At 41.6% G+C, this 22,536-nt stretch overlaps 1 protein-coding gene and 1 long non-coding RNA gene across 3 annotated transcripts in view; one reads left to right on the forward strand and one right to left on the reverse strand.

Moving 5' to 3' along the window:
• LOC138147556 (uncharacterized) overlaps positions 1-11,281 on the reverse strand; it is a 102,920-nt gene extending 91,639 nt beyond the window's left edge. For both annotated transcript variants that reach the window (XR_011164844.1, XR_011164843.1), the window contains exon 1: positions 11,170-11,281. This is a non-coding gene — a long non-coding RNA (uncharacterized lncRNA). The remainder of the gene's footprint in view (positions 1-11,169) is intronic.
• Positions 11,282-11,354: 73 nt separating this feature from the next.
• The window catches only part of SC5D (sterol-C5-desaturase), an 18,088-nt gene continuing 6,906 nt past the window's right edge, over positions 11,355-22,536 (forward strand). The window contains exon 1 of the mRNA XM_069070072.1: positions 11,355-11,479. The gene's annotated coding sequence lies outside the window, so the exon portion shown is untranslated. The remainder of the gene's footprint in view (positions 11,480-22,536) is intronic.

Raw genomic sequence — 22,536 nt, forward strand, 5'->3', positions numbered from 1 at the left:
ATATCTGTAATCTCCATAGGCATTGTGAATATGGCATTGCTGATACACTCCTTCCCTCCTTTCCTTCTACTATAGTATGTTTTTATGCCTCTTTGTGTGGCATAATTTACCCTTTTCTGCCTCCTCCTTTCCTTTTCTCGCATCACAATCCCTTTGTACCTTTAATAAGGTTTTTTATCATCAGAGTAGTTCATTTATACTCACACCCTCTATCTATGTATATCACTTTTAAGTGTCGCAATAATCATATAAATCTCAATATTGACAGCTATCAGCTGCCCATATAGGGATGTAAACAGCTTGCTCTTATTAAATCACAAGTTATGTGTGTGTGCATGTGTATGTATGTGTGTGTATTTTCCTTGTTTACCTTCTTATATCTCTCTTGAGTCTTGTATTTGGAGATTAAATTTTCCATTGAGCTCTGGCTTTTTCATCAGGAAAGTCTGCAAGTCCCTTATTTCACTGAATGACCATCTCCTTGCCTGAAAGATTATACTCAGTTTTGATGGGTAGTTGATCTTTGGTTGCCGTTCAAGCTCTTTTGCCTTATGAAATATCATATTCCAATCCCTTGATCTTTTAATGTAGAAGCTGCTAGGTCCCTACTGGCAGGGGGTGGAGCCGAGATGGCGGAGCAGAAGCACAAACTTGGTGTGGGCTCCCCTCCATTCACTTCCAATACATGTAAAAAAATGACTCTAAACAAACTTTAGAGCTACAGAATCCACAAAGAGACAAAAAGAAACAAAACTCCCACAGAAATGTCAGCAGGCCGACAGGAAGAAACTATCATACCAGTCTGGGAGCTGAGCACAGTCTGGCATGAGCTGTGTGGTTCTAGGCCCAGAGCGGCCCCAACCAACAGCAACCCAGAGCAGACTTCAGGAGAGAGAATCACCAGCAGCTGTGTTGGTTTCCAGAATTATCAACCCATAAATGCCAAAAAGAAAGTAAAAGGTCAGTGTGGAAATTTGTGGGAACAGGGGACTTAAAGCATGGTCCAGCCCTTGCCTTTCTGGTGAGAAGTGGAAGAGGCGTGGTGGCTATGCAGCTGCCATTGCCTGGCTATCTCAGGAGATCCTGGCTTGCAGACTGCAGGGGGACCAAGCAACCACTATCACCCCTCTTATTCAATCTGGTACTAGAAATGTTAGCAGTAGCAATTAGAGAAGAAAAAGAAATCAAAGGAATCAAGTTAGGCAAAGAAGAGACCAAGCTATCACTCTTCTCAGATGATATGATGATATACTTAGAGAATCCTAGAGAATCAAGTAAAAAACTGCTTGAGACAACAAATAAATTTGGCAAAGTTGCAGGATATAAAATAAACCCACATAAATCCTCAGCATTCCTATATATTTCCAATGAAATTCAACAGCAAGAAGTAGAAAGAGATATCGCATTTAAAGTTACTGTAGACATTATAAAATATTTGGGAATCTACCTGCCAAAACAAACCCCGGACCTGTATGATCATAACTACAAAACACTTTTCACACAAATAAAGTCAGATCTAACTAATTGGAAAAATATCAATTGCTCCTGGCTGGGTCGAGCTAATATAATAAAAATGACAATTTTATAAATGATAAACCCCCAGACCCTGGTTTTTGGGATAAGAACTCACTGTTTGACAAAAACTGCTGGGAAAACTGGAATATAGTATGGCAGAAACTGGACATCGACCATTATCTAACACCATATACCAAAATCAAGTCTAAATGGGTTCATGATCTAGGTATAAAGGTTGATACTGTAAGCAGTCTGCTAAAACAAGGAATAGTTTACCTATCAGACTTGTGGAGAGGGAATGACTTTATGACTAAACAGGAATTAGAGAACATTATAAAATGTAAAATGGATAATTTTGACTACATGAAATTGAAAAGTTTCTGTACAAATAAAGCCAATGTAACCAAGATTAAGAGGGAGGTGGGAAATTGGGAAAGAATCTTTACAACCTATGTCTCTGACAAAGGACTCATCTCTAAAATATACAGAGAATTGAGTCAAATTTATAAGAATACAAGTCATTCCCCAATTGATAAATGGTCAAAGGATATGAACAGGCAGTTTTCAGAGAAAGAAATTAAAGCTATCTTATAAGCACATGAAGAAATGCTCTAATTCACTATTGATTAGAGAAATGCAAATCAAAACAACTCTGAGGTACCACATCTCACCAGTCAGAATGGCTAAGATGACAAAACAGGAAAATGACAAATGCTGGAGAGGATGTGAACAAATTGGAACACTAATGCATTGCTGGTGGAGTTGTGAACTGATCCAACCATTCTGGAAAGCAATTTGGAATTATGCCCAAAGGGCTATCATACCCTTTGACCCAGCAATACCACTTCTAGGGTTGTATCCCAAAGAGATCATAGATGTGGGGAAAAGACCCATATGTACAAAAATATTTATAGCAGCACTTTTTGTGGCAGCAAAGAATTGGAAATTAAGGGGGTGCCCATCAATTGGGAATGGCTGAACAAGTTGTGGTATATGCATGTTATGGAATACTATTGTGCAATAAGAAATGAGGAGCAGATGGACTTCATATTTACCTGGAGAGGCTTATACAAACTGATGCTGATTGAGAAGAGTAGAGCCAGGAGGAATTTGCACACAATTACAGACACAATGTATGTGTGTGTAGCAGCAAGCACCCCAGTGTCCCCAGGGTGCCTGCTCACACAGGTTCTTGGATCTGCTTTGTTAAAGGAAAGCAACTCAAAATGGGTTAACAAGCTTACTTTAACCAGTCAGACATATATCGTTTACCTTGTTCAGGAGAAAAGGTCAGCACCCCGAACCTCAAAGCATACAGGCAGAATTATCAAGACAGAAACATCAAGTAGACAGATTTCCAAACTGTCCAACCATTACATCCATACCCAGTCAACATCTGGGTTTCCACATTCTGGGTTTTTCAAAGCCGGGGGACTCTCAACAACGGCTTCCCAGAATTCAGATCAAATCACAGAACACTTCTCAAAGTGAGTCCCAAAACAAAGCTACACATCAGGGCTTATATAACCTTCTCCTGGCTCAGAGAATGTAACAACCTTATTGACTCACTGGCCAATCAAGAAGTATCTACTGAAAAACAAGCCTCCCCCACCCCAGGCTTCAGGTGCACATTAGCCTAGGGGCAGGGAAGATCTTTAAAATTTACATTCTTATTACAGTGTGATGACCAATTTGATAAACTGGACTCTTCTCAGCAATCCAGAGACATAAGTTAAACCCAAAAGACTCATGATGGAGAGAGATGTTTACATCCAGAGAAAGAACTGTGATTGAACCCAGATTGAAGCAAACTACCTGCCCTTTTTTATCTTCTTGTTTGGTCTTGTTTCCTCTTTCCCATTCTTCATTCCATCTGTTACAATCCTTCTTTATAACCTGACTAATGCCTAATGTGAAAGTATTTGCAGATACTATACTTGATTGTATGCTGCCATGCGGGGGTGGGGGAGGGTGGTAGGATGGTGGGAGAGAAAATTTGAAACTCAAGGAGTTGTGGTAATGAATCTTGTAAACTAAAAGTAAACAAATTAATAAAGTCCACTATGAACTGCAAAAAAAAAGAAAAAAGAAATAATCAAGCAAAATTACCCTGATATTCTAGAACCAGAGGGCAAAATAGAAAGAATTCACCGATCACCTCTTGAAAAAGATCTCAAAAAGAAAACTCCTAGGAATATTATATCCAAATTGCAGAATTCCCAGTTCAAGGAGAAAATACTGCTAGCAGTCAGGAAGAAACAATTTGAGTATTGTGGAAACACCATCAGGATAACATAAGACCTAGAAGCTTCTATGTTAAGGGATCAAAGGGCTTAGAACATGATATTCTAGAGGTCAAAGGAGCTAGAACTAAAACCAAGAATCACCTACCCAGCAAAACTGAGTATAATGCTACAGGAGAAAAGATGGTCATTCAATGAAATAAAGGATTTTAAAGCATTCTTGATGAAAAAAACAGCTCTGAGGGGCGTCCAGGTGACACAGTGAGTAAGAGTGCCGGCCCCAGCGTTGGGAGACCTGGGATCAATTCCAGCCTCAGATACTCGGCACCCATACAAAAATAACTGGCTGTGTAACCTTGAGCAAGTTACTTAACCCCAATTGCTTGAAAAAAAGAAAAAACCAGCACTGAACAGGAAATTTGACTTTCAAATACAAGAAGCAAGAAAAGCATGAGAAGGTAAACAGGAAAAAAGCAAACATAAGGAACTTATTAAAGTTGAACTATTTACATTCCTACATGGAAAAATGATAATTGTAACTCATAAGACTGTTCTCAGTATGAGGAGTTGAAGGGAATGTGTGTGTGTGTGTGTGTGTATATGCATGTATAGGAGGGTGCATAAGTGAGCATGGGCATATGTATGTTCATGTATACATAGAGGGCACAAAATGAGTTGAATATGAAGGGATATCTAAAAAATAAAATTAAGAGATGAGAGAGGAACTTATTGGGAGGAGAAAGGTGGAGGTAGATTAGGGTAAATTATCTCATTTAAAAGAATCAAGAGAAAACTGTTACAATGGAGGGGAAGAACAGGAAGGTGAAAGGGAATGCAACAACCTTATTCTCATTGAATTTGGCTTAAGGAGGGAATAACATACACACTCAACTGGGTATCTTACCCTACAGGAAAATAAGGGGGGTAGGGGATAGGAGGGGGGATGATAGAAGGTAGGGCAGATTGGGGGAGCGGGTAGTTAGAAGCAAACATTTTTGAAAAGGGATAGGGTCAAAGGAGAAAATGGAATAAGTGGGGGGTGGGATAGGATGGAGGGAAATATAGTTGGTCTTCCACAATGTGACAACTATGGAAATGATTTGGGTAACTGCACATGTACAACCTATATTGAATTGCTTGTATTCCAATTGGGGGAGGGTGAGGAGAGAGGAGGAGAAAAAATTCGCAACTCAAAGTTTTAGAAAGAAATATTTATTGAACCAAATTACCTGCTCTCTTTCTTTTTCATGTTCAGTTTGGTTTCCTCTTTCCCATTGTTCATTCCATCTGATATAATCCTTCTTTGTAACCTGACCAATGTCTAATGTGAAAGTATCTGCAGATCCTATACCTGATTATATGCTGCCATGGGGGAGGGGGGGAGGGAAGGAGGGAAGGAAAGGGAGGGGGAGAAATTTTGAAACTCAAAGAACTGGGGAACTGAATCTTGTAAACTCAAAGTAAACAAACAAATTAATAAAGACAAAAAAATTTTAAAAGAAAGAAACATTTTTAAAAAATTGTTTTTTACATGCAACTGGGAAATAAGATGTACAAGTACTGGGGTATAGAGGTCCATCTTGCCCTGCTAGAAAGTTAGGGGGGTCATGGAGGAGGATATAGGAGAGAACAGATTGGGGGAAGGGGTATTCAGTGGTCTTGCTATTTTGGGGTGGGGGTAGGGGAATGATGAGGAGAAAAAATGTAACCCAAAATTTTGTGGAAATGAATGTTGAGAACTAAAAATAAATCAATTAAAAAAAAAAAAAAGAAAATAGAGCCTGCTAGGTCCTGTGTGATCCTGACTATACTTCCACATTATTTGAATTGTTTCTTTCTGGCTACTTACAGTATTTTCTCCTTGATATATAATTCTGGAATTTGGCTACTATATTTCTTGGAGTTTTCAATTTGGAATCTCAGGAGGAGTCTGGTGAATTCTTTCAATAACTATTTTGCCCTCTGATTCTAGGACCTCTGGACAGTTTACTTTGATAATTTCTTGGAGGATGTTGTTGTGATAGTAATGGAATATAAAGATTCCCCTGTATTGGCTTGGTTTTCAAATTGATTGTGTTAAAACCCAGAGCTTGTTAATCCCACCTGTGGGATGGACTTGTTGATGTGAAAAGAGAGTCCTGAACTGGGAGGAGCTGGTGACATAGATTTGGAGAGACAAGAGAGAGGCAGAAGAACTTTTTGGAAGCAGCACCTCGTGGAGGCAGATAGAGAGACTGAGAGGATTGCTGGTGGCCACTTTGAATCGCCCTGGACTTTTGAGACCTGTCCCCGGAGCTGCCAAGGACTGAGGAGACATGGCTGGTTTTGCTGGTACTTTGTCTGTCTGTTTTGATGTTGTTTTGCCAGATTTGTCCACTGGTGAAAGACAGTCCTGTTGTTGAAGAAGTCCTGGAACCTGGCTGTTGGCTAAGAGCTCCTGAGACTGTCCTGCAGATAGAGAGTGAATACTGTCCACTGGTGAAGGACAGTGCTGTTGTTGCAGGGGTCTGGGAACCTTTCTGTTGGTTCAGAGCTACTGAGACTGTCCTGCAGACAGAGAGTGAATACTGTCCACTGGTGAAGGACAGTGCTGTTGTTGCAGGGGTCTGGAGACTGTCCTGCAGACAGAGTGAATGCTGTCCACTGGTGAAGGACAGTGCTGTTGTTGCAGGGGTCTGGGAACCTTTCTGTTAGTTCAGAAGCCCTGAAGAAGGATTTTCTTGTTGTATGTTTACAGAAATCCTGAGAGAGGGTTTTGCTAATGTTTTCAGGGGTTCTAGGACTGTTCTACAGACAGAGGATGAATTAATGAAGGGACTGGCAATGTATCTTGTGGCCTTGCTAAGCCTTGTCTCCCCAGGAACTAAGATTGCTGAGAACTTGCCTCATGTCAAGATGAAGAAAAGACCTCCATTTGGGTATTAAGTGCTGTGCTTAAACTTGATGTAACTCTGGGGTAGATTCAATTGTGATCCAGGGGTGGGGAACTTTTGACCTTTTTGTGTTCTATGGTTGAACAAATAAATGTACTTTACTTATGTTTGGAAACTAATCTCCATTTGAGAAGAGGGGCTTTGTGGTGGACTAAATGAAGGTACAGCCTAGGGGTGGAGTAGTATTTAGAACAGGGACTTTGTAATTGATTGAATGAATGTAAGGTCCTGGGGTGGGGTAGTTCTTGGAGATTATTTAATCACACTTAGTAAATGCTGTATTTTGAATGATGTCATGTTTTGACCTTCTCTGTTCTTAATTTGTCACTGAATAAAATGGAGAGCACCTATGCTGGTATTTTGAACCTTGGGAAGTTGCCTTTCCTTGGCATACATTACAGTTGTCCAGGCTGTTTTTTTCATCATGGCTTTCTGGTAGACCAATAATTCTTAGATTATCTTTCCTAGATCTGTTGTCCAGCTGTGTTGGTTTTCCAATTTTCTTCTAATTTTTCAATCTTTATGTTTTGTTTGACTGATTCTTGATGTGTCATAGACTCATTAGTTTCAACTTGACTGATTCTAATTTTTACTGAATTATTTTCCTTTGTTAGTTTTTGAAGCTCTTTTTCCATATGTTCAGATTTCATTTTTAGGGAGGTATTTTCTCCAGTTAGATTTTGAACCTCACATCCCAGTTCACAAATTGTACTTTTTAAGGATTTGTTTTCTTCAGTGAGATTTTTTTTTCCCATTTTGGCCAATGTATGTTTTAAAAGAATTGGTTAATTTATCTTCCACCTCTCTAATTTGGCTTTTAAAATCTTTCTTGAGCTCTTCCAAGAATGCTTTTGGGCTTGAGACCCAGTTCATATTTCCTTCTGTGGTCTCAGCTGTGGATATAGAGTCAATGGTGTCTCCTGAAAGTGATTCTTCTCGTTCACAATAATAGGATTCAATTGTCTTTGGTCTTCCCTTTCCAAGTTGTTTCCAGCTCATTGTGATTGCCTATTTCCTGGCTTTTTAAAGTGGATTTTTGCTTCTGGGTAATAGAGGGCTCTGACCCACACTTCTCAAGTTAGGGGGCTAGGGGCCTGGTTGTTGACTTTGTGTGCTGTAGCCTCTGGGTGTCTAGTCTGAGACCAAGGCCAGGACTCTTAGTATTTCCCCTGGATTACCCTGAGGCTCACAGAGTAAAGTGTGGGGGAGGGGTGGTCTGGCCACTTCAGGTTTCCGGGTCTGTACACCTGGTATACAGCTCAGGCAGGCTCAGCAGCAGGTAGCCTGAGGTGCTGGTGTTTACAGATTTCCTTGATTGTGCTAAGGCACAACTAGGCTTCTGATCTTAGTGCTTGCTGGCTCCACCCCCCATGGTCAGCTGAGATGAGGTTTGTTGGGACACCTCCTACCCTTCCCTTCAGGCTCAGCACAGCTTCCTCTAGGACTCCCAAGCCTGCTGCTGCTTCCACTACTTCAGGATTTTACACTAGGGCAATAATCTCTGGGTTTTCAGGGTCAGGGAGGAGGATTAGAGCAACTAGGGTTTACTCTGCCATCTTGGCTCCCAGAAGTTCAGGTAGGTGATTTTTAAAATCCAGGCTGTGGGTTGATAGCCCCAGAAGAAGCTGCTGTGGCAGGTGGGGAGGGGCCTGCACTTTCTCTTACCCAGCTCCAACAGAGATTCTCCATCCTGCAATGAGATGGCTATGAATCCCCCTTGTGGTGGGCAAATCCGCTGGCTGGGGCCACTCTCACTCCGCTGTGGTTTGTTCTCAGGTCCATGCTGGTAAAGCCCCCGGGCACTCCACGTTCCCCCTGCCCAGTCCTATGTGGGCACTTTCCTGGACTGGGAATCTGCCACGCTCTATCTCCCAATGGATTTTGTCACTCTAAAATCCATTCAGATTCACTTTTTAGAGGTTAGTGACAGAATTCACCCAGGAGTTCAGATAAATTCCTGCTTTTGCTCCAACATCTTGACTCTGCCCCAGAAAGACAATTCTTACCCAAAATAAGTTCAAAACACAAGATCCAAATGAACTACATCTTTGGCTACTTTCAGAATTGTCATCAGTGATTACTGAGACAGCATATGAAATTTCTGAAAAAGTATGGAGAACTGAAGAGCTACCACAGGTTTGAAGAAGGTCAAATGTTGCCCAGATTTAAAAAGAAAGCAAAAGAATAGAGGAAATGTATTCTTCAACCTACAGGCCAGGCAGTTTGATCTTACAAAATTCTAGACTGCAAAATTCAAGGAATGGTATGTAAACACCTAGAAAAGGAAATGCTTGTCACAAGCAAGGACAGGTCATACCAAACTAAACATTTTTTATAGACTTATTCTTTTCAAAGCAGATTAGTAAAATACTGTAGACACAGTTTAACTATTATGTTCAGGAAGGCATTTAACAAAGTCTTTGATGCTATTCTTGTAGAAACAATGTGGTTAAACTGCAGCTAATTAGATGGTCAAACAGACCCAATGCCTAGTGATGATGATTCATTGTCAATTAAGAAAGTCTCCAAATTACCCTATTCCCTTAAAGGATCAGATCATCCTTCTAGTCACCAAAATTCATAATCTTGGAGTCATCTTTGACCTTCCATCATCCTCACCTAAATCCAATTAGTTGCCAAGGCTTGTGGTTCTAGTATCACATTACTCATATCCAATCCCTTCTTAATTTAGCCACCACTCTATCTCAAGTCCTTAACACTACTCACCAGTTATAACATCCTAAAAGCTCTCCTAGTCTTTAAATTCTTCCCAAACTGGTTTAACCCATCCTTCACAAAAGAACCAAAATAATCTTTACAAGGGAGTAGTTCTCACCACATAAAAATCCTTCAGAGGCTCCTTATCCTCCTTTTAAGGCCTTTTACAATCTACCTACAAGCTAACTTTCTAGCACACCCCCAACTTTTTAAAAGAAAAAAAAAACATTACTCTCTCTAAAATTCAGCAAAAATTAACTATTAGCTCTTCCCTGAAATAGACTTGCCAGCTCCTGCCCTGTTTATTCCTGTTGGCTGCACCCCATTCCAGGAATGAACTTTCTTTTCCACCTTGCCTCTTAGAATTGGACTTTCTTCAAAACTCAACTTAAACACCGCCTCTTATACTCTTTCCTCATGCCACTTTAAACTGAAATTATTGTGCCTGCTGGCTCCCACTTGAAGTTTTCTTAGGGCACATTGTCTAACATCTCTTTTGCAACTATCACTTCCTACCGATCTTGTTTTAATATCAGGAGTGTGCTACTTTAAACTCAATCTCATTATTTTCTCCATCACTTTCTTAAGTCTAGACAATTAATAACACAATAAATAAAGCCCCTATTTGTAGTGTTTACCCATTTCTGGGGTGTAAATAAGTGCTCACACTGAAAATTCAACAACTTGGTACTGAGCTATAGCATAGCACACACAGTCACAGTAATACAAGCTTTTTGAGGGCAGGGGCCAGGATGTTGTTTGTCTTAGTATCCTCAGCAAATAGCAATCACATAGTACAGTAGCATTTACTAAGTACCTACTATGTGCCAGGCACTGAAGACACAAAGAAAGGCTGCATTCACAGAGCGTAGTCCAACGGGGGAGACATAGTTCCCCAGAACAAACAAACAAAAACAATATCTATGTACAAACAAGATAGAGATGGGATAAATTGGGGGTAGTCTCAGAAGGAAGGCACTACTTTCAAGGACTGGGAAACATCTCTTGCAGAACGTGGAACCTTAGCTGAAATTTGAAAGCGGCCTTGTGCCAAGTACAAAAACATGGTTTCCGAATCCGGGAGGAAGGTGTCAAAGGCTAGAGGGCAGCGGGGGGAGGGGGAACAGATTAGGAAAGGCTTTAAACGCCAAGCCCCAGAAGCTTTTCTTTTCGACTTCTGGAGGAGCCATGGAGCCATGGAGTCCAGTGGTTGCCGGCGGGGAGGACGAGACACCTGGTCAGATCTATCCAGGCTTTGGGAAGCTCAAGCTGACAGCTGAGTAAAGAGGCTGGATTAACGTTTAAAACTGCATTAAGAATTCTGGGGGGGTCAAAAACTAAAAAAGAATTCTGGGGATGGGGCTCCCTTTGTGGAGTTGCGTTAAAGTGCGATCACAGATCTAAGCTTGGAAGGGATCTCACTAACCCCTTCAATTTAGAGAAGAGGAAACTAGAGACCCTGGGGGAGAAAACAACAAGCCCGGGATCACCGTCTGGTGAAAAGAGACAGGCCTCGGGATCAAATCCTGAGGATGACTCTAGTACTCCCCGGAGGGGGCTCTGACACGCACAACTCTCCCAGGTCAAAAGTGACCCGTGTGTGACAACCTTTCCTACACGAGTTCCAGCAGCTGGAGAACCGAGAGGAATGAGAGGGGAGGGGAATAGGTGAACAGGACCCCCCAGGATTAGCACCAAAATCAACCTATGCTGAAACCCACAGCGAGGCTCCGCCCCCTCCCTCCAACGCCCGGGCTTACGGTCAGAAAGCCCACGGACCGGCCCCAGGGTGCGGGCGGCACATGACGCCAATGGCCTCGCTCCCACTGGTCGCGCGATTCGCCGTCATATCAGCCTATGCCCCCTTCCTCTGATTGGTCGGCGCCTCGCTCCCGCCCTCTTCTCGCCCCGCCCCCCTCCTGGGCTTCCTCCCTCCTTCCCTGGTAACCGAGGCCGGAGAGCGGCCCAGCCGCACGTCCTTTGAGCGCGGAGGTGCGGCAGCGGGGGCGGCTGACGGCGCGAGGAGAGGGCAGGAGGCGGCAGCGGTCCGGGCCCCACTCAGGGGAGAAGGTGCAGGTTTCGGGGTGTGCGTGAGAGCAGGCGGACAGTCAGCTGGGGCTTTGGGGAGGTAGACCTCCAGAAAATTGGAGTCCGGGGGAGGGGGAATCTCTCCAACCGTAAGGAAGGAGCGGCGCCTCGGGGATAGGGGTGTTGTTGGACCGGGGCTCCCCTGGTTTAAAGTCCTACCCTGGAGCTGGAGGGGGCGGGGAGCCCTGGCGGCCTCCGCCCTCGCGAACCGCTGCGGGGCTGGGGTAGCGGAGGACCGGAGCCGCCTCCTCTGCCCTTTGGGGCTGGCTCTCCCCCAAGCCTGGCGGTACTGGACGGGGGAAGGGGTTGCGAGAGAGCCCCGGGGCGTCCAGCCCGGGGGGAAAGAGGGTGGGAGAATGGGAGGATGACAGCGCAGTAAGAGCAGCGCCTCCAGTTCGGCGGAGCGCTTCAGGGGCGTCGCCGCACCAGGAGGGCAGACCCCATTTTGGAAAAGGTTTTCTTAGAAGCCTCCTAATCAGGTACACTAACCGCAGGTGATCAGGAACCCTAGTCTGGGGGGGTCTTGTGGGCCAGCCAGCCACCTTTGTGAGCTTTTAAAAATGAGTTAATACCGTAGTTATATTTTTTTAAAAAGATTAAATGCCTAATGTCCATTATGTGATGTAGCTTAAGTGCCATACAGACTCTTGAGTATACTCATGTATTCGATACCCAAAGCTTAGCACCGGTGTCTGGCACCTTATAGGCTCTTAAGGGTTATTGAATGGAATTGTTAAGTATATCTATGTGACACATAGAAAAAGGCCCGGAGTCAAGAAGACTCATCTTCTCGAGTCCAAATCTGGCTTCAGACACTTGCTAGCCTTGGCACCCTGGGCAAGTCACACTTTGCCTCTGTTTCCCTATCTGTAAAATGAGCTGGAGAAGGAAATGACAAATTATTGAAGTCTCCCCGCCAAAATGGGGTCTCAAAGAATCTGAAAGGACTGCATAACAAGGCACTTGGACATTGAGAAAATAAAATATTGATTTTGTTTTTTATATTTTGATTCCATTCTGTAATTGATTCTATTAGCTGCCTGTGCAGTGTTTCTTCCTCTTTGAGTTAAGTTCAGAAGTTCAGTTTTCCATCTCTGAGTTTAAATTCATTTGTGCTATTATAAATCACCTTAACTCAAAGAAATAAATTACCTCTTGATACAGCCTTGCATACCCATGTATCATTAAGGGAGATCTGTTATTTTACTAACAAGCCTTATAGAATGCAGGTGGGTAACTAGAAGTCTGTTATCTTTGCTCAACTAAAGAGCAGGACTTTAAACCTTTCCTGACAGCTGGATGGAAGGAGGGGCTTGTTGCTAGCCTCAAATGTCCAGCCGGTCCTATTGTTTTTACACCTATGCTACTTCAGACTTTGTAACCAATCGTTGTTTTCCCTCTGTGATACTCCCTGTTACTTGTTTTCTTGTACTTCCCAAAACTGTATTAAGGCTGGCAAGCCCTACCTCATGGTCTTTTGACTGACTGAGGAATCAAGAGACCCCTTTGGTAATTTCTTGTCCCAGTAAATTGAATGTGCTTGGAATGTTGTGCCTCAGTTTACCTTACTTTTCAAATGTAACAACCTTTGTTACTTTGTGCCTGACTGGTAATCCCAAAGAGTGGAAACTTGCAAGTATTATCCCCGTTTTACAGGTGAGGGCATTCTAAACTTAAGATACCTTGGTTCCTGATTTGAGCCTTGAAGGAAGCTGTCCCCCAGATTGCCTTTCCTGTTAACCCTTGTCATTAGTGCTTTCTCTCTTTCTTCTCAATTTGCATTGTATTATTATCTGTCTAATAATAAAGCAGACTATAAGTTCCTTGAGGTCAGGAATTCTCTTTTAATTTTTCCTTTGTTTCCCTAGTACTTGATACATTATTTGCACTGCTTAAATTTAATAATCACTTTGGGGAGTTGAATTTCATAGGCAAGTCAGAAGATACGAACTGTTCAAGGTTTCAACCCAGGAGAATGACTAGATATGATAAAAGCTTAGTTTGCCTAACAACCTGATGAGTTTCCTTCTTTCTCTATTGCTTATGTCTCTTCCAGTTTATCTTGTCTTTGATCTCTTGTCCTTTTCTTTGTTCCTTTTCTTTAATAAAGTTTACTGTTCTACTGTTAAAATTTTTAAATGATCAATTTATACTATAAAGTCATTCAGCATACATAAATTGAACATTTACTATGTGCAAGACTCAGGGAATACCTTATCAACTCATTATCCCACTCTCCAATCTTCTGCTACTGTCTCCACCATCACTCATCTCACACAAAGAGGTGGCCCTACTTTTTTGCCAACCCCCTCTACCTGAGCAAGCAATCCAATTCCATCCCATCTCCAATAGAGTGTGCCCACTGTCATCACACTCTCTCAATTTATCTTTACTCTTTGTGTGCTGGCTTCTTCCCTGCTATCTACTCACATTCCTGTACCTCTCCAACCCTTAAGAAACCTTCACTTGACTGAGCAAAATCAGGAAAAGACTGTTGTACACAGTAACAGCAACACTGTGATAACCTACTTTGATAGACTTACTTATTTTTTTTTTTTAAAGCAATCGGGGTTAAGTAACTTGCTCAAGGTTACACGGCCAGTTATTTCTGGGTGTGGTGCTGAGTATCTGAGTCCGGATTTGATCCAGGTCATCCCAACGCTGGAGCCGGTGCTCTTACTCGCTGAGCCACCTGGCCGCCCCTAAGCAATTGGGGTTAAGTAACTTGCTCAAGGTTACACGGCCAGGTGTTTCTGGGTGGGTGCTAAGTGTCTGAGCCTGGGATTCGATCTCCAGGTCTTCTCAACACTGGAGCCGGTGCTCTTACTCGCTGTGCTACCTGGCCGCCCCTTGATAGACTTATTTAATTCTTCCCAGCAATATAGCAATGTAAAACAATTCCAAAAGACTCACAATGGAAAGTGCTACCCACAGCCAGAGAAAAAAACCATGGAATCTGAATGCAGATCAAAACATGCTATTTTCTCGTTTTTGTTTGTTTTTTCTTTCTTGTGTTTTTTTTCCCTTTTGTTCTGATTCTTCTTTTACAACATGACTAATGTGGAAATATGTTTGATATAATTGTATATGTATAGCATATATCAGATTGCAATAAATTTGGAACTTAAAAAGCTTATAAATCTGGATGTTGAAAGCTATCTTTACACGTAATTGGAGAAAAATAAAATACTGTTAAGTGTGGGGGGGATAAAAACTTCATTTGATCCTACCATCCTAACTTACCATCATCCTATATCTCTTGCCTTTTCTGGCCAAAATCCTTTAAAAAACTATTTAAAATAGGTACCTCCATTTCCTCTCACTCTTCTAATTCCCTACAATCCATCTTCTAACCTCATCATTCATTTGAAACTTGTGTCTCCAAAGTTACCAATAATCTCCTAATTGCCAAATCCAGTACCCTTTCCTCATTCTTCATTTTCCTTTCTGCAGCCTTTGAGAGTGTCAGTCATCCTTTCCTCCGTATTATTGTCTTCTCTCTAGGTTCTTGGGATGAAACTCTGGCCTTGTTCTCCTTCCTCTATGATTATTCTTCTCTGTCTACTTTGCTCGATCCTCATCCAAGTCATGCCTACTAACCATTAGTGTCCTACAGGATTCTTTCCTGTGCCCTCTTCCTTACTACTTCACTTGGTAATCTCATCAGCTCCTATGGATTTAATTATTATCTCTATACTGATGATTCTCATATCTCTCTATCCAGCTCTAACCTCCTCTCTACTGACTTCCAGTTTTGCATCAGTGACTACCTTTCAGACATCTCAGACTGGATGTCTTAAACTCAGCATATCCAAAACCAAACTCTATCTTATCCCTTAAACCCATCTAAACTTCAACTCCTCACTATCTCTCATTCCACTCTTCAGTCTCTTGCTCAGGTATTTTGATTTCAACTTTTCAGCATCTCTTGAATACAGTTCCTCTTTTTTGATAATGCTACCACCCTGTTGCAGGCCCTCATCACCTCTACACCTAAACTATTACAAAAGCCTTTTCCAGTTCATCCTCCATTCAGCTGCCAAAAATGATTTTCCTGAAGTGCCAGTTCAGTCATCACCACTGCAACCCCCACCCCCTAACTCCAGTGGTTCTAGTAATCTACAGAATCAAATATAAAGCCTTCTGTTTGTCATTCAGTGCCTTCATAACCTAGCCCCTTCTCGTCCAGTTTTCTTACACCTTATCCCTCCCCAACCCCCATGTATTCTGATCTAGTGACATTGGTCTTTATGTTCATCAACAACACATAACGAGGGCGGAGTCAAGATGGTGGAGTAGAAGCAGGACTGCCAGGCTCCAGCTTCCACCTTCACCAATCCATGTAAAAGAGGACTCTAAACAAATTTTGGAGCTGCAGAACCCACCAAATGACACAGAGAAGCTAACATCCCACTGAGGAAAGGCCGGCAGCAAGCGGCCAGCACAGCGCTCTGGGAGCCGACCCCAGCCCCAGGAGAGCCTATTTCCTTTTTAATGTTATTCCAATATAATCAACTCACTCCCACACTCTCTATGTAGAATCTTTCTGACTGCCCTAATAATGATAAAATTCTTAGAAGATACATATTTCGGCGGAGTCAAGATGGAGGAGTAGAAGCAGACCTCCCCGCTGTTCCAGCTTCCACCTTCCCCAATCCATGTAAAAGTGGGACTCTAAACAAACTTTGGAGCTGCAGAACCCACAAAATGACACAGAGAAGCTAACCTCTCACTGAGTACAGCCCAGCTGGCCAGCAGGAATCGGCTAGCGCAGTGCTCTGGGAGCCAAGCCCAGGCCCATGGGAGCCAGAGGTGGCGGCCAGAGGGACTCCAGATCACCAGTAGTTGTGGCCGTTTCCAGATTCATCAACACATAGATGTGAAGGACAGAGTGAGAGGTCAGTGCATTGTGGACTTGGGACCAGTAGTTGGAAGAGTTTTGGCTTTTGCCCCCAGGGTGAGAAGCCGCTGAGATGTCATGCCAGCTCCACATTGCAGCTTCAGCTCCTGGCCTGCAGACTGTAGGGGGACCAAGCAACTAGTCTGAGGGGTAATCGCTCTTGGCTTTAACCTGCTTGGATCTGGATTGCAGTCTAGGGTGGAGGTCCTGGGGTACATGACCAGCTTGCCAGAGGCCTCAGAGAGGGCACCCAACTAATACTTCCGGCAGCTAAGAAAATTCCCCTGTCTGGTGGCAGAGTCCTACTGGGGCAAAAAGCCCAGGGGTCACGTGACTGGGGGGCGACATGACCAGACAAAGGAAACAAACAGAAGACTCCAACATTAGACTCCTATTTGGGGGACAAAAAGGAGCAAAGCATGGAACAGGAGGAAGACAGTGAAGTTGGAACTCCTGCACCAAAAGCTTCAAAGGAAAATACAAGCTGGTTACAGGCCATAGAGGACCTTAAGAAGCAGATAAGAGAAGTGGAGGAAAAATTAGGAAGGAAATGAGAACGATGCAAGAAAATTAGGAAATGAGTGTCAACAGCCTGACTGAGGAAAATTACACCTTAAAAAACAGACTGACTCAATTGGCAAAAGAGGCTAAAAAAGGCAATGAAGAGAGGGATGCCTTGAAAAGACGAATTTGCCAGATGGAAAAAGAATCTCAAAAGCTCAATGAGGAGAATCTTTCCCTCGGATTTAGATTGGAGCAAAGGGAAGCTAGTGACTTTAAGAGAAATCAAGATGATGTTAAACAGATGCAAACAAATGAAAGAATAGAAGGCAATGTAAATATCTCATTGGAAAAACAACTGACATGGAAAATAGATCCAGGAGAGATAATTTAAAAATTATTGGACTACCTGAAAGCCATGATCAGGGAAAGAACCTAGAAATCATCCTCCAAGAAATTCTCAAGGAAAATTGCCCTGATGTTTTAGAACCAGAAGGCAAAATAGAGGTTGAAAAAATCCACTGATCACCTCCTGAAAAAGATCCCAAAAAAGAAAACTCCTAGGAATATTATAGCCAGGTTCCAAAATTCCCAGATCAAGGAGAGAATATTATACAGAAAGAAACAATTTGAACATTGTGGAAACACAGTCAGGATAACACAGGATCTAGCAGCTTCTACACTGAGGGGTTGAAGGGCCTGGAATAGGATATTCCGGAGGGCAGAGGAGCTGGGATTAAAACCAAGAATCACCTACCCAGCAAAACTGAGTATCAAGTTCCAGATAAAAATATGGTCATTCAGTGGAATAGAGGACTTTCAAGCATTCTTGATGAAAAAACCAAAGTTGAATAGAAAATTTGACATTCAGATACAAGAAGCAAGAGAAGCTTGAGAAGGTAAACAGGGAAAAGAAATCATAAGGAACTTATCAAAGTTGAACTATTTACTTAAATTCCTACATGGGAAAATGATAATTGTAACTGATGAAACTTTTCTCAGTATGAAAATAGTTGAAAGGAATACATACATATATATATACATATATATATATATCTGAGGGTATACGGGGGTATGAATACATGTGTGAATGTGTGTATATATGCTTACAGGTATACATAGAGGGCACAGGACCAATTTAATAGGAAGGGATGATACTTAATAGGTGAAATTAAGAGGTGAGAGAGGAATATAATGAGAGGAGATGGAGAGAGACAGAATGGGGTAAACTATCTCATAAAGAAGAGGCAAGGGAAAAGGGTTGCAATGGAGGGGAAAAATAGGAAGGCAAAAGAGAATGGGTCAGTCTTATTCTCACTGAATTTGGCTTGGGGAGGAAATGGAATACACACCAAATAGGGTATCTCACCCTACAGGAGAGTAAGGGGAAGGGGATTGGGAGGGGATGATGGAAGGGAGGGCAGGCTTGGGGGGGGAGGGAAGTTGGAAGCACCCACTTTTGAAAAGGGACGAGATCAAAGTAGAGAATAGAACAAGTGGGAGGTGGGATAGGAGGGAGGGAAATATAGTCAGTCTTTTATAATATATCTACTATGTTAATGTTTTGCATTAGCTACACATGTACAATCTATACAGAACTGCTTATCTTCCCAGTAAGGGTGGGTGACAAGGGAAGAAAGGAATGAATCTGGAATTCAAAATTTTAAAATCAAATGTTTAAAATTATATATACTATTATTAATACTATCTTACATGTAATTGGGAAAGAAGATATATATAGAGAGAGGTTCACCATGCCCTACTGGAAAAATCCGAGGGGGTATGGGAGACAGCAGATTGGAGGAGGGGATATCCTGTGGGACTGGTATTTTGGGGCGGTGGGTAGGGGAAAAACTGGGAAAAAATTTGTAACTCAAAATCTGGCGGAAATTAATGATGTAAATCAGAAGTTAATAAAGCATTTGAAAAATGAAAAAAAAACAGCAACAACAACCCGTAACATCTTTTGGCCCTGGGCATTTTCTCTGTGTCCCCATGCCTGAATGCTCTCCCTCTTCATCTTGGCCTCATGGCTTCCTTCAAGACCCAGCTAAAGTGTGACCTTCTGTAGGGAATCTTTCCCAGTCCCTCTTAATTTTAGTGTTTCCCTCTGTTAATTGTTTTTTTCCTGTTTATCCTGTATTTAGCTTGTTTATACATTTTTGTTTACTAATCTCAATTAGATTGTAAACTTTACATTCCCAGCACTTAGCATATAAGTACTTAATAAATACATATTGATTGAAAAAGATGAAATCATTTACCATTATATCATATCCTTGACAATCTACAAGAGGACATAAAACATGGATGCAAATAAGCTGTGCTATAAAGCAGAATGTGGTAAGGACAGGGAAGGGTTCCAGATAAGCTGCTATGAGAATTGTGAGGGAGAGATCACTTTCAGCTAGGAGGAATCGGTATTCTAAAAGAGTTGGAACAAGACTTGTTCTATAAGGAAGAGAGAAATTTTAGTATATCCCCTTAAGCAGGGGAGAGAAGTATCTACTCCAGGCAAAGAGGATATTTTCAAGCAGAGTCTCACAATGCCAGGAAAAAAAAAAACTGGAAAAGTATATTGGGCTCAGATTATATAGCAACTTGAATGTCAAAATGGGTTTATATTTTATTCAGTTGGTAGTAAGGGACTGTTGAAAGTTTCTGAGTGTATGACTGGTGTAATCAGAGATGTTTAGTAGAAGGGTTGCATGAAGGATGGTTTGGAAAGAAGAAAGATTGGATCTAGGATTGCCAGTTAGGAGACTGCTACAGCTTATGTGAAATGTGATGATGGCCTAAACTTGGTGGTAACAGTGGGAATGGAAAAAAAGGAAAAGTAGAATTATTAGGATTTGGCAGATGATTGAGAAACAGAAGGAAGAGTGAAAAATTATAACCAAGGTTTATTATTCAATCAGAAAGCAGAAAACTGCAGATTCTGGCAAAAATTCTCAGTCCCCTCTCCCTACTTGTCCTGTCTGGCCCCCTGGATCAGGAGTACAGGGGTACCTCACCTAGCACCACTCTCTCCTGTCCAGACATCACTACCCCAACTCTTTAATGGGAGAAGGAATAGGAGTGGGGCAGGGCTCTACTCTGCCTTCAGGCATCCAGAAGAGCTCCCTAGCACCCATGACGGGCCCCACCCCTCTTTTTGGTTTTCTAACACATTTATTAAAAATCAAATATGAATAAAGCTACAAGTTTAATATGAGGGGAAAAAGGAAGGGAGTGGTTAACTCTTTCCTGAGTGACTGAGCCCAAATGTTAGTACAATCAAAGGAAATATATGCATTAGTGGTAGGGGCAGGTTTCATAGAATTAATTTTGGGCTCATAAAATTTAGAGTTCTGGCAAGTAGCTATCCAGCAGATAGTTGGTGATAAAGGACTAGAATTTTGGCAAGGTCTTGGTGAAAGTCCTTAAGAGGAGTTATTTACACACCACTGGAGCTGTAAGAGTAGATGAGGTGGGGCAGGAGAGGGGGTTGTATATTTAGAGAAGGTAGCTAAAGACCAAACCTTAAAAGATACTCAGTTAAGAAATGGGAGGGTGAGACAGCAAATGAAACTAGACAAAGCATTAAGGAAAGAACAGTGTGGTGTCAGTGAAGTCAAAGAAAGGGATTATCTACAGTAGAGGTGTCCACATGTGTCCCACAGCATTCCTGAGTGCAGCCCAAACTAGATTAAAATGTAACTTGGAAATATTTAACAAAATCAATAAAAGACAGGAAACATTAATATGTGGTTTTCTAAGTCAATATGCAGCCCACATTTAGTGGTTCCTATTTTTGGTATCCTGTTTGAGTTTGATACCATTTTTCTACAGCATCAAAATTCAAAGAGAATATATAAGAACATGAGGAATTTTCAAATGCGATTGAATTTGGTAGTAAAGAGGTCATGAATGATAATAAGAGCAGATTCAAAAGGTGTTGGAACAGAAACTGGATTGTAAGGCTGGAAGTGGTGAGTTACACAACTTTGGAAGGCTAGGTGATTAAGAAGAGAAAGAAAAGATCACTTGTTTGATTGGGAGTGAACAGGGTCAAGGAAAAGTTGCCAATCAGACAAGGAGATAAAGGTGCTTGAGAAAGAGAGGATGATTGAAAAAGCTAGGTTACTGGGAATTAGGAGAAGCTATCAAAGGTATATGTAGAGGAGTTAGCTTTGACCTGGAAAAGGAACATCTCTTGTGAAACTGAAGGACTGTACATTCAAGGGAAGGAAAGAGGATAAAGGAGGGCATAAATTTAAAGGTTTAAGGGACTTCATATCAGATGACTTAATAAAGTAAGAGACAGGGTCACCTGCTGAAAATGAGTGGGGAAGGTTTGGACTTGGGGGCTTGAGAAAAAGCGGCTTTGGAGAGTAAAAGATGAGTAGAAGACTTGCGATGCAGCAGCGTGGCCTCAGTTCAGATTGGATCTTATGAATTTGTAGTGGATCTAGGCAGCATAGCTACGACTTTCTTCTCTAGCAGAATAACAAGTAGTAACAGGTGGTTCCCCAGGATTAAGGAAAAAAAAGGATGTGAATATAAATGGGGGACAATATATAGTTGAAGTGGTTAACTGTAAGATCAAGACTTTAAAGGAAGGTAAGTTTGGAGCAGGGGAGATGGTCCAAAAGAACAGAGATGGATGGATGTTAATTGTTTTAAACATTGTAAACATTCTTTACCCCCCCAAAAAAAACAACTCACAAACTAAACTTCACATTTAGGTTACACTTCCATGTGGCTCTCAGCTGACTTTATTATTATTTTTTTTTTTTTACCAACTGGTGGGCCTTTGGTCCTCAGCAGAAAGCCTTTTTCACTACTGCTTTAAACAAATAAAATGATCACTACTGGCCCTGCTTTGCATAGCAATAGAGGGTTTACATTTAAACTTAACTTCAATTTAACAGCAATTTTCAGGTCTCATCCAGATTGATGAAACATAAATTTACTTGCACCTGATTTTCTAATTCATTATGAAGATTACTATTATATAATATTTGAGTGACTTTTATGTATACTGCACTGTGTTGAATTATCTTGAGGTCTTTCAGGTAGCCTTGTGTGTTTGAAACTAGTGTGAAGATTTATGTTAAAATTGTTATATTTGTGGAAATATGAAATTACAGACAGCTTTTTAATAGTCCAGCAACCCTTCCCACACTTTGCCATGAGAGTTGACATATATATAATGAACTTGAGAGTTTATAGCCTGAATTGCATTAGAAGTGCAGTGGAGTATATATTCAGTTTTGAGTAAATTTATCCTTTCTTAGAGTCTGATTGTATTTTATGCACAGAATTGATGGTTCTGTATTCATTTATATAGTACTGAGTAGAAACTTCTTGAAGGGCTAAATCAAAACATATTAGCAAACACTAACTTATAAAAAGATTGTGTCTCAAAGTTCTTTTTGTAAGTTGCATGTTTAAGAGTTAATATGCATTTTCCCATTGTTGTGACTATGGTTAGGTACCTACAATCTGTTTATACTTAAAAGCAGTTTCTTATAATGTACCTGAAAAGTAGATGGTATTCTAGAATTTGAACACCATTTATAACATCAAACCTATTACAAAACATGTCTCACACACACACACACACACACACACACACACACACACACACACACAC

Source organism: Petaurus breviceps, unplaced genomic scaffold (assembly GCF_028583685.1).
Source record: "Petaurus breviceps papuanus isolate PSGF00001 unplaced genomic scaffold, PetGlider_PUasm1.0 90804, whole genome shotgun sequence".
Taxonomy (NCBI): domain Eukaryota; kingdom Metazoa; phylum Chordata; class Mammalia; order Diprotodontia; family Petauridae; genus Petaurus; species Petaurus breviceps.